This window comes from Dipodomys spectabilis, unplaced genomic scaffold, assembly GCF_019054845.1.
Source record: "Dipodomys spectabilis isolate Male_0828 unplaced genomic scaffold, ASM1905484v1 ptg000010l, whole genome shotgun sequence".
Lineage (NCBI taxonomy): Eukaryota > Metazoa > Chordata > Mammalia > Rodentia > Heteromyidae > Dipodomys > Dipodomys spectabilis.
This window is the reverse complement of record NW_024870687.1, coordinates 769,477-781,516: the sequence shown is the minus strand read 5'-3', so window position 1 is coordinate 781,516 and position 12,040 is coordinate 769,477. Positions and strand designations below refer to the sequence as shown.

The following is a 12,040-nucleotide window of genomic DNA, read 5'->3' as shown; positions in this document are numbered from 1 at the left end:
CTAGAGAACAAGGTAAATATATTAAGAGTAGATGAGGCACAGTTCCTAACAACAGATGTATAACATAGCAGGATTTATCAGATATTTCTCAGTCTTAACTCTCAATATCAATGGACTTAAATTTCCAAAAAGAAGACATAGATTAGATAGTAGTCTCAAAAAACAAGACGCATCCATATAGTATCTAAAAGAGACACATTTTATTGACAGAAACAAACACATACTCAAACTAAAAAGCTGGATGGAAAATTTTCAATCAAATGGAGACCATAAACAGGCCACAGCAGAATTACTAACATAAGATGAAATAGAATTAAAATTAAAATTAGTAGGAAGAGACATTTATATATTGATAAAAGCAACTCTCCATTAGGAGGATATAACAAGTCTAAATATTAATGCCCTGAATACTGCAGCATCCCACTTCATCAACCAAATACTATTTAACCTAAAAAGACATCTCAACACATCATTCCCTTCCATGGATTGGTTATGCAGAAAATCTCAACCAAGAAACTGCAGACCTAAATAACTACATTGACCATCTATCCCTTACAGACATCTACATGATATACATTCAATGTCAGACTATACATTCTTTGCAGCAGCTCATGGAAGATTCTTCAAAATAGAAAATACCTTATGTCACATAGAAATTCTGTCCAAATTGAAAGAAAAATTAAATGAATTCCCATTTCTTGTCAGACCATAACAGAACAAACTTAGTATTAAACAGCTAAAGCCAAAAGAAAACAACTCAAAAACATGAAGACTGAACAAAAAGTTACTGAATGACCAGTGCAACACTGAAGGGATTAGAATGGAAATCTGAAAGTTTCTAGAATTTAACAAAAAGGAACACACAAAATACCAGCTACTCTGATATTTGCAGTACTTACATGAAAATTTATAGCTCTGTGTGCCTACAGCAAGTAATTGGTGAAATCTCAAATGAATATTTTAATTATGTAGCTCAAGCTCCTTGAAAACAGGAAGAAGCCCTAACCCAAGGCAATAGACAGAAACAAATAAAAAGTTTAAATCAGAAATAACTAAATAAAGACAAAATAAAACATAGAAAGAATCACTAAATCAGAGTTGGTTTTTTAAATAAATTAACAGACTTGACAGACCCTTACTAAATCTGACTAAGATGAGAACTTACGTAGATAAATAGATAAAAAGCACACAGATTGGGAGAAGATCTTTAGTTGCTCTGCAACGAGCAATGGCCTCATATCTCAAATATATTTAGAGCCCCAAAAGTTAATGTCACCCAAAAAACATATCCTCCAAGAAATACCAACCCTCTTAATAAGTGGGCTACAGATGTAAAGAGAGACCTCTCTGAAGAAGAAATATGCATGGCCTAAAGACACATAAAGAAATACTCAACATTTCTGGCCATAAAAGCAATGCAAATCAAAGCAACATTTAGATTCCACACTCACCCCAGTTAAAATGACCATTATGAAGAAAACGAATAATAAGAGATGCTGGGCTGGTGGGGATGTGGCCAAAAAGGAACATTACTAGACTATTGGTAGAAATGTAAACTTGTTCAAATACTCTGTAATGAAGTATAGAGGTTCCTCAATAGAGCTCCTATATGACCCAGCAATGATGGATCAAGAAAATGTCGAATATATTCACAAAACTCTATGCTTCCATCAGAATGAATGACATTGCCTCATTAGTAAGGAAATGGAATCACTTGGAAAACATAATAAGTCAAACAAGCGAGACCCAAAGAATCAGAGTCTACAGGTTTTCACTCATTTGGAAAAAATAGAATATGTCTAGGATATTCACAATAGCTCAATAGCAATATGCATATCACCATATAAAATGATGCTTATTGAAATGTGCTCCAAGACATGGATACAAGATGATTGTATAGTGAACAATTTTTAGTTATTTCTATTTAGTTTTTACCCTTTGGTTTATTCCCTGTAGTCACTGTTTTTTTTTTTATTTCTGTACCCTTTGTCTTATAGATAAATTAATCTGATTTGGGGAAGGGAAGGGAAATCACAGAAATGGTGGGACAAAGATTAACCAAAGCAGCAATGATATACAGACGATATGTTAGAAATGAACTTCACAACTTTGGGGGAGTAGGATGTCAGGGTTGGGGGAAGGAGAACAAAATGAGGAAGGGGTAATACTGTTAAAAAATGTACTCATGGGGGTGGGAAGGTAGCTCAGTGGTAGAGCACTTGCCTTGCATGCTTGTGGCCCTGGGTTCGATTCCTCAGCACCACATTGGCAAAAAGAAAAAAAACCAGAAGTGGCGCTGTGGCTCACGTGGTAGAGCACTAGCCTTGAGCTGAAGAGCTGAGGGACAGCGCCCAGGCCCAGAGTTCAGGCCCCACGACCGGACCCCCTCCCCACACAAAAAATTTAATCATTACTTATGTAACTTTAACCCACCCTTCAGTATATCACCTTCATGATATAAAATCCCCCCCCCCAAAAATAAGAGAACTCACCCAAATAGAGAAAATTACAGACAAAAATGAGACATCACAACATAAATAAGAAAAAATTAAGAAGTTTACAAGAGAGTACTTTGAAAACCGTATGCCAATCACCTGGAGAATCCTGGAGAAATTCATGCTTTCCTATACTTGATCTGAACCAAGAGGTAACACATAAGAAGTAATGAAAATGAAATGTCAATAAACCACTTTCCATTCCAGAAAAATCTAGGACTCAATGAATTCACCATGAAATTAAGGCCTGCAAAGAACTTACAGTAGTTAGAACTAACTCTTCAATGGAATAGAAAGAGAAATGGAATTATCAAAACATTCTATGAGGCTAGAATTAGACTCTTTCCCAAATCACAAAGGGACTCACCAAAGAAAGAGAACTATGAACCCAGTTCTTTGATCAGCATTGATACAGAACTTCTTAAAAAATTCTCACCAACCAATTTCTGCCACTAACAAAAAAAATCACATCGTATGATCAAATAGGATTGAGCATAGGATACAATTGGATTCAATATTCTTGTCAGTAAACACAATACAAACCATCAGCGGAAGCCAGGACAAGAAACACATCATTGTCTATTTGGATATAGAAATAGCTTTTTAACAACCTGCAATACCCCTTTATGATTAAAAAGTTATGAGAAGCTAGGAATGCATGGAACGTTCCTCAATATACTACTGAATATGTATATGATAATGATAATTAGCAATTACGTGACAGTGGAAGTATGGAGACATTAAAATCAGGAATGAGACAAGGATGTCCACTCTCTCTACTACTCTTCAATATGGTAGTGGACAATTACGTGACAGTGGAAGTATGGAGACATTAAAATCAGGAATGAGACAAGGATGTCCACTCTCTCTACTACTCTTCAATATGGTAGTGGACTATCTAGCAAAAGCAATAGGGAATAGAAAAACATAAAGAGGATCCAAATAGGGAAGAAGTAAACCTATCCCTTTTTACAGATGAAATGACCCTATAGCTTCCTGCCTTAAGATAGTAAAAGTGATGTTAAACTTCGGCAATGTAGCAAGGTATATAGCCCACAAAAATCAGTAGTTTTTCTGTTACCAACAGTGGGATGAACCAGGCTGAAACCCAAAAAAAACCTCATATGTATTAACCTCAAAATCAAAACAAATCTAAACAAAAGACCAACAACAAAACTGAGAATTAATTAATTTAACTAAAAATGTGAGGGACCTCTACTGTGAAAACTTAAAAAATATAAAAAGGGAAACTGAAGGAGATTCAAGGAAATGGAAAGTCTTTCAATGCTCCTGGTTGTAAGAATTAATATAGTGAAAACTGCAATACTGCCCCAAAACTACTAACAATGCAATACTTATCAAAATCCCAACAATATTCTTCAATGCATTCGAGAAAGCAATTCAAATTTAATATGGAATTACAAAATTACAGATGAAACAGAAGGCTTAGAAATGAACTCATGGGCTTATAGTCATCTTACACACACACACACATACACAATAGAATTCTATTCACCCATTAGAAAGGATAACTTTTCACCAGTCTTAAGAAAAATGAAAGGCTTGGGAAAATTCTACTAAGAAAAAAGAGAAAGGAATGCAGACAAAATAATATAGGTTCCATGGATTCATTCAGTTTTGGTATCTACAAGTAAACAAGACAGATTCTACCTCTTCCTAGTTAGAACGTTCATTATGAAGAAAGCTAACAATAGCAAATGCTGGCATGGATGCAGCCAATTGGGTACTCTATCACACTGTTGGTTGGAAATTAAATTGTTCAAACACTGTGGAATGCAGTACGGAATTTCCTGAAAAGAGTAAATATACATCTCCTTTAAGACCCAGTAATTCCCCACATGGGCAGTAATCCAAAAATTAACAAACAAGCTCACATGAAAGCTACAAGTATAACCATGTTCAGTGCCCAGGTCCAGAGTTCAAGGACTGGAAAAAAAGTTACCACTGCTGGCATTTGTTTCCACAAAAATGAACCCTTTGACATAAGATACCAAATCATTCTATTTGTAATTGCTAGCATAGGACTTAAAGGTAGTGGGTGACAAAATGGCTTCTTTGTTGAATATTAGGAAAAGATGTAGGCAGTCCAAGAAAAGGGAGATTTTGTTGTTGTTGTTGTTCAAGGGGCTTGAAGTCTTGGCATGGGCACTGGTCCTGAGCTCTTCAACTCAAGGTGGGGTGCTTTATCTCTTGAGCCAGTGTCACTTCTGGTTTTTTGGTGGTTAAATGGAGATAAGAATCTCAAGGACTTTCTTGCCCAGGCTGTCTTTGAACCGCAGTCCTCAGATCTCAGCTTCATGATTAGCTAGGATTACAGCTGTGAGTCACTGGCACCAGGCTAAAAATGGAGGATTTTTAGAAAAGAAAATCCACCTCTTCACTTGTGTCTACACCTCATATATCACTATTAGAACACTTCACCTTCAACTCATTTCATCAGACATTTGTAAATTTTCTCTTTTCCTTCATGCAGGAATACTGCAGCCAGTATCAACTCAGCTGTGGGACTGAACAGTTGTATGGCAATTGCTAGCACCTAAATCAAGAACTGTTACATCAAAACAAATGAGACCCACTTTTGGAATAATTGTTTTCTCTTTTTATAACAAATCTTTGCTTGATTACTTCCTAATGTGACTAATGACATTTTCATTCTCTTCAGCCTTCTCCCACATGTGGTCAAATATTTAAGAATTCAAAGATTTCCATTGATAATTCATTAAGCTGACCTCTAAGAAAATGTGCATTTCTGGAATTTGGTTTTCTGCCTTGTTCTTACATGCATAGGCTTTCTATGATTTATTTGTTCTACAAGGAATTTTATTTTCTAATCTTTGTGTGATCAATTTTAGTCTCTCTGTTCAGTCTTTCTGACTCTCTGGAGTCTCATTTGAGTCTGCCTCATAAAAAATATATTATTGATCAGCTAAATGACTTTCAGCTTCTGTTTTTTGCCTGACTTCATGTAGTCTGTGATAGCAGACCTGACTGGCTGTGCTTACTGGAGTTTTTGTTTGTTGGTTGGTTTTGTGTGGTTTTTTTTTTGTTTGTTTGTTTTAGAGGTCTAGGATTACTATTCAAGGTAGTAGCTTCTCTGGGTCCCAATGATCCCCTGACCTAGAGTCAATGAGTTTTTCTCCTAAAGATACAAAGAAACAGCTGACTAAATTCCTGTTAATTGTCTCAAAATGAGGCAATCTGGCATCCTTGCAAAGCCATCAATAATCCTCTGTAACCACTTATAGAAATGGTCTATCAAGATGGCTTTTCAAGGTTGACTGTGAAAAATGTTCATTTCCAATTCAGCACCATGAAGCAGATCACATTCCATGGAGCAGACTTTTGGAAGGAAGGTCCCCTTCCTTCCTTCTCTTATCATACATCAAACCATAATATTCTGCAGTTGTGGCCAGCCTGGAGCACATTTTCCCAAGAATATTCTGTAGTGTAAAAGAGGACCAACTATGAAAATAAATGTGAAAATACTTGTCTACTACAGAGTGATTTATCTTGCTTTTATCTGTTGTTATTTTCATTACATCAAACACATGGATAAATTATATTGGGATTAGACAAGTGGCAAAAGATTAATGGAATAAACATTCAGTTTACTTTCATATATCCAATATAATGCACTTAACCCCTTATGGAAATTTAAATCCGACTGTAGAAACAATGTCAGAAATATAAAATAAGCCTCAATATGAATAATCTGGCACACATACACCATCATCTACTCAGAAATTCAGTCTCTCTTTAAATATTTATTTAGTACAAAATAATAAAAATTTAATTAATGAATGTGACTTTTAAGTATCATCTGAAATACTCCTCGTGTATATGATTGTATATGTTTTAGATGTCACCTAGACAGGAATTAAACATGCATGTAAAATTCAAATTTCCACAATTTAAGCTAGATTAGAGGAGCCATACCCTCCTGTATTGTGTGGTGTGAATTTTACTACAATGCTGAAACCTTCCACCTAATACCAAGAGTGAGGTGCAATAATTTATTTTTTCATGTTAAGATGAGTGCTAAGTGTAGGATACACTTTGAATTATTACATTAATTTATTAAAATTAGTTTCATTTTTTTCTTTTCTATATCTGCAGAAAGTAAAATTATATATTAAACATTCAATATGAAGTAATCAATAATAAGTAAACTATTACTAAAATGATATACTATTAAACTGTGATTTGAATTATAGTTCTAACAAATTGTGATGTAAACAACATTTAATAGAATTATGGGTAATGTTTATTAAACTTACCACCTTGTTATTGTTTTCTAATTGTGTCATTTGTTATTCTTGATCCAAGTCATTTCTTCACCTCAATTGTTTATTTTTCTATTTTATCTGTATTGGTTTGCTGATTATGCATTTTGTTTTCCCTTTTTAGTGACTGACATGAGGCTGAAAATCTGTACGCTAGTTTATTACTTCCTACATTAAAGTCAAGTTGCTGCTCTCCACAGCTGTTATACTTTTCTTTGTATAGTACAGCATTTCCCCTAGTCCCACCGACTGTATTGCTGCTCTCATATATATATATTTTTAATTTTATTGTCAAGGTAATGTACAGAGGGGTTATAGTTACATAATTAAGGTCATGAATTAATTTATTTTCTATCTTGTTACCCCTTCACCCATTTTTCTCCCTCTTCCCTACCAATGCACCTCCCAAGATCGTTTCCAAGCTATTGTTTTGTGAGTAACACTGTTGCATAGTTTCCCCCTTTGTCCTTTGTCTCACTATTTTTTTTTCCTTCCCGTTCCCCAGTTCGGATCAACATATTTACAATACGCATGGTACCAAAATCAAATACAGTGACTACAGGGGATAAACCATAGGTGGGAAAACATAAAAAAGGAAAAAAAATAAATCATGTAGTACATTAAGAACAACAACAACAAAGAACATGTCTTGGAGTTCATTTCACTTAGAATCACCTTATACGGTCATATGTACATAGCTATTGAGCTATTCTGCTCATCTACTAATATTATCCTTGATGTACACAATAATGCTCCCTATTACCCAGTAATCCTACTTCTGGGCATTTAACCAGATGGCCACAAACAAGGCCACACTAAAGCTACCAGCACAATTATGGTTATCACAGTAATATTTACCATAGCTAAGATATGGAATCAACCCTGATGCCCCTCAGTAGATGAATGGATCAAGAAAATGAGACACACAGTCACATACACACATACACACACATACTATGCTTCCATCAGAAAGAAAGTTACTACCTCATTTGTAAGGAAATGAAGGTCTTGGGAAATATCATATTAAGTGAAATAAGCCAGACTTAAAAAAAACATAGTTCCCATGGTTTCCCTTATTTGTAATAATTAGTTTACATCAAGGATAATCTCATGTATTTTAATTTGACAGTTTGTTCTATGTTGAGCGTGCAACATTATTGCTATATTGTTTGTTATCATTTCTGCAAACAGGCAGGTATATTGAAAAAATTACGTTCATCTTATCCATTACTGAAAGAAGAACAACTAAAAGAGCAACCTTACTAGGAAGAACAACTCCTACTTATTTAGCTTCATTCCTATGTAAGGCCAATGTTGTCCCCTGTATTCTCATGTCCATTTCAACTCTATACCTCATACTGTATATCTAGTATCTTCTACATTGTGAACTAAATGCCCCAGATGTTCCACTTTGCTTTACTTAAAAAAAAATTCTGTCTTAATATTTGAGGTTGGTGTGTGTGTGTGTGTGTGTGTGTGTGTGTGTGTGTGTGTGTGTGCGTGTGTATGTGAGAGTGTGTGTGTGTTTACAAAGATCAGAACACAACATTTTTCTTCATTTCCAATACATTTTTCAGGTCATTGTAAGTTGTGGCTAATGGGAGCAGTCTCTTGTTATTTTAAGGATGAAACAGAAAAAGATATTTGTGCTTGTACCACAGTTGCTTTAATAGTCTGCAGTTGAACACTGAACATTGACTTATATCTTGGCTGCTCTTGTGAATAATGTGAATAACAATGAACTACAGATTTATTTTCGAGTTACCTAGAGAGAAATAATCACATGATTGGTGGGTCACATGATATCTCAACTTTGGATTTCTTTAGAAACTTGCATACTACTTTCTACAACAAGAATACTAACCTGTTTTTTGACCAATAGTGTAGATAATTTCCTTTTCTGCACACTCTCACCAACATTATTACCTTTTCTTCAAAGGTAATAAAGGGCAGGTTTTTACTATCTGCATTACCCTAGACTGGCCTTAGACTTAAATCCAACCTCCTAAATGCTTGGAATTATAAGCCTTTACCACCATAACTGGTTCCACTAATTTTTTGATAAGTTATAATAGTTATGAAGTTGTATCATAGTAATTTTGAATTATATTTCTCTAATGACTTCTGCTCAAAAACCATTAAGGCAGCATAGAAGTTGTATTAAACACAACTTTGTAAATCCACAGGCAATTTTCAGGGCTTTATTGAGAACATGTCTATTCAAACTTTTTGTCCATTTTTGATCCAGTTTCTGTTAATCTCATCTTTAATCTTGCTAAATTAGATCAATTATCAATTCAAGGTAGTATAAAAGAAAAAAATGTAGCAACTCCTAACATTTTTCAGTTTTTAATAACATGGTATTGCTTAAATCATTTTGTGTTAACAATTGACAGTATATAACTCAATTTAGTTAGACCTGTTACAAGGCTGTAGTTTATTTATTTTACATTGATTGTTCTTTCCAAAGCCTGTTTGTCTAATTTCCCTTGGTTTCTTTCAGTCTCAAGTAGCTCAGATTTCAAACTGAAGAATAAATGGAAGTAAGCAAACAAAAAAAAAATACAGTTCCTCTCATCCGATGATGCCTGTATAAGAATGAGGAAAGAGTTAATCATTTTAAGGACCTATGATGGGACAACAAAAAAATGAATTTATTCTTCTATGTCTTCTTTATCTTTGCGATGTAACTTAAATGTTGTAAAACACAATATACTGCTCAGATAATTTTATGTTTTATCCGTTTTGCACATTTTCATATGGATTTCATCTCAGTCTACAACATTCTTTCATCATTCTGTCCCTGATATTTTTACACTATCAAGACATAAGATAACCAGTTTGATTTACAGCAAGAGAAGTTATCCACCTGGCTTCCTTGGAAGCAGAGCATGATCAATAGATATTACTTCTGGTTGCTAACTACATGTAATGGTTTCTGTACTACTTATCACATTCTATTTAGTATTTTAAAAAGAATGCTGGCTAAACTCAAAGCTCATTCCTAGAAGTTTATGTTAAGTATTTCACAAGTTTTATTCCCTTAATTCTTAAGATAACATTTGCTATAATGTTAATGTTATTACCATTTTAGTGTTGGGAAGAATTGTAATTAAAGGCAGTAAATGCATGACCTAAAGACACACACAGTGAGGAAGGAAATGAGTCAAAGTTTCCAAAAGTCTTTCAGCAATACACAAAAGGTAGATAAAATCTCTCCATTCTATGACACTCTCAATTCAATATTCATATTGCCCATGGTGATTGTTTTCTGTCACATTTGTCTTCAACACAGATTGTGTTGGTGACATTGGGTTATCATGCTCAGAGCTGAGCTTATACATTGAGGTCCAAAGAGAGGCAAATTTCTTCTGTCCCACAATTCCAGTATCCTTTTTAAAAAGTACTAAAACTTTTAAATATCATCATCTACTTTCTTATAAGTAACCAAAAATTTAAAAAACCATAAATAATCACTCCAAAATGCTTTAAAATTGGAGATGCTAAAACATGCCCCTCTGAAGTAAATTTTCTTCTACTTTTAACCTTATTCTGAAAGTCTTTGCTGGTTTGTCAGACCTGTAATCCTAACTACTTGGGATACCTACTCAGGAGCCTGAGATCTGTGGATAACAGTTGAAACCCAATCAGGGCAAATGAAATTCATGAGATTATTTTTCAAAAATTTTAATGAACTAGCAAAGGGCCAAGAATGGAGATGTAGCTCATTTAGTAGCACACCAATCTAGAGAGAAAAGGCCTTGCAAGACTTGAAGCCCTGATTTCAAACTCTGAGCACATCAACACACATGCAAGTGCTTAAGCACATGCGTGTGTTCACAAACATATTTATTCAAATTACCTTCATATCGGAGTTTTGCATGAATTTCTTTGCTAACGAAATTATATGAGTAAAATAAAGGAAATAAACTCTTCCATCTTAGAACATTTTTATACATTTTTATTGTAAAAATATTGTACAGATGGGTAACAATTACATGAGCAAGGTAATGAGTACATTTCCTAACAAGCATTGTTACCTCCTCCTTTATTGTTCCTCTACCATCCCTTCCCTCCCACCTCCACAAGTCCATTAACCCCCTCCATTTCCCGGCCTCAATTGTAAAGTTCACTTTACAACATAGTGTATTGTGCATCTCATTGTTACATGGGTCAACCTGTATCCCTAGTTAAGCATTTTGGGTTTTTTTGTCCTTCCTCTCAAAAAATTAGAGGAGAGTATAAACAAGATGTAGGCACACCAACTTCAAATACAGTGAAAACAGGTGTTATAGCATGGGGGAGGAACATGTAAAGAAACAAAAAAAAAAACACTCTGCACGTCATAAGTATGTAAGAAAAAATAGCAAGAAAAAAAAAACCACTTGTGTCCCTAACTTGGGGTTCATTTCCCTTAACACAATCTTATCTGGTCATATACACATAACTTTTGACCTTTTCTGCTTATCCCAGACATATATTAGTTATTGAAAATTAGAGAAACCATGGGACCTACGTTTCTTTGGACTTGGCTTACTTCACTTAATTTTTTTCCAAGTCTTTCCATTTCCTAACAAATTGGGCGATGGAATGCTTCAGAAATTTGCCTGCCATCCTTGCACAGGGGCCAGCTAATCTTCTCTGTATCATTCCAATGTTAGTGTATGTGATGCTGAATTGAGCAAAGAATATTTTTTATATATAAATTGTAATTGATTTTCTTAAACTAGACAATACAACAAAACGTAAGTTTAAAAGAATTGTCATGAAATTTTAGAACCATGTACTTCTTACATAAGTACACATTTAAGAAAAAATCAAGATTGACATGTCAAAAACAAAATAATTCCAGATATTTGTTGTTCAAGAGATGTGTAGGAGGAGGAATTCAATTATTCTATACAAGGGACCTGTCATAATGAACACTGCAGCAAGTGTTAAGGTTTGTTAAAATATTTAATGTTTTAAATATATTTAATTTTGGGAATTTGCTTATATATGCCAAAACTGGGACTGCTTGGCAGGTCATAATACTTTTCTATAAAGTATTTAAGATTTATGGTAGCACATAACTACTACTGAGTATGTACATTTCAGAGTTTATTGAAACCTTACTAATGAGAAGTTGAAAAGTCTTTGTGTAAAGGAGCAGAATAAAGAGTTGACTATGTTAACTACACAGTTTCTGTTAAAACTGTAGGCCTTCCTTACTTTATATGTTAGTGAGGAACAAATGATGAT

General features: G+C 34.3%; 1 non-coding gene across 1 annotated transcript; it reads right to left on the bottom strand.

The window, feature by feature from the left end:
• Positions 1 to 11,372: 11,372 nt before the first annotated feature.
• LOC122128153 lies at positions 11,373 to 11,484 on the bottom strand. Its single transcript, XR_006151381.1, has one exon. It is a non-coding gene; the product is annotated as a U6 spliceosomal RNA (small nuclear RNA).
• Between the last annotated feature and the right edge of the window lie 556 nt (positions 11,485 to 12,040).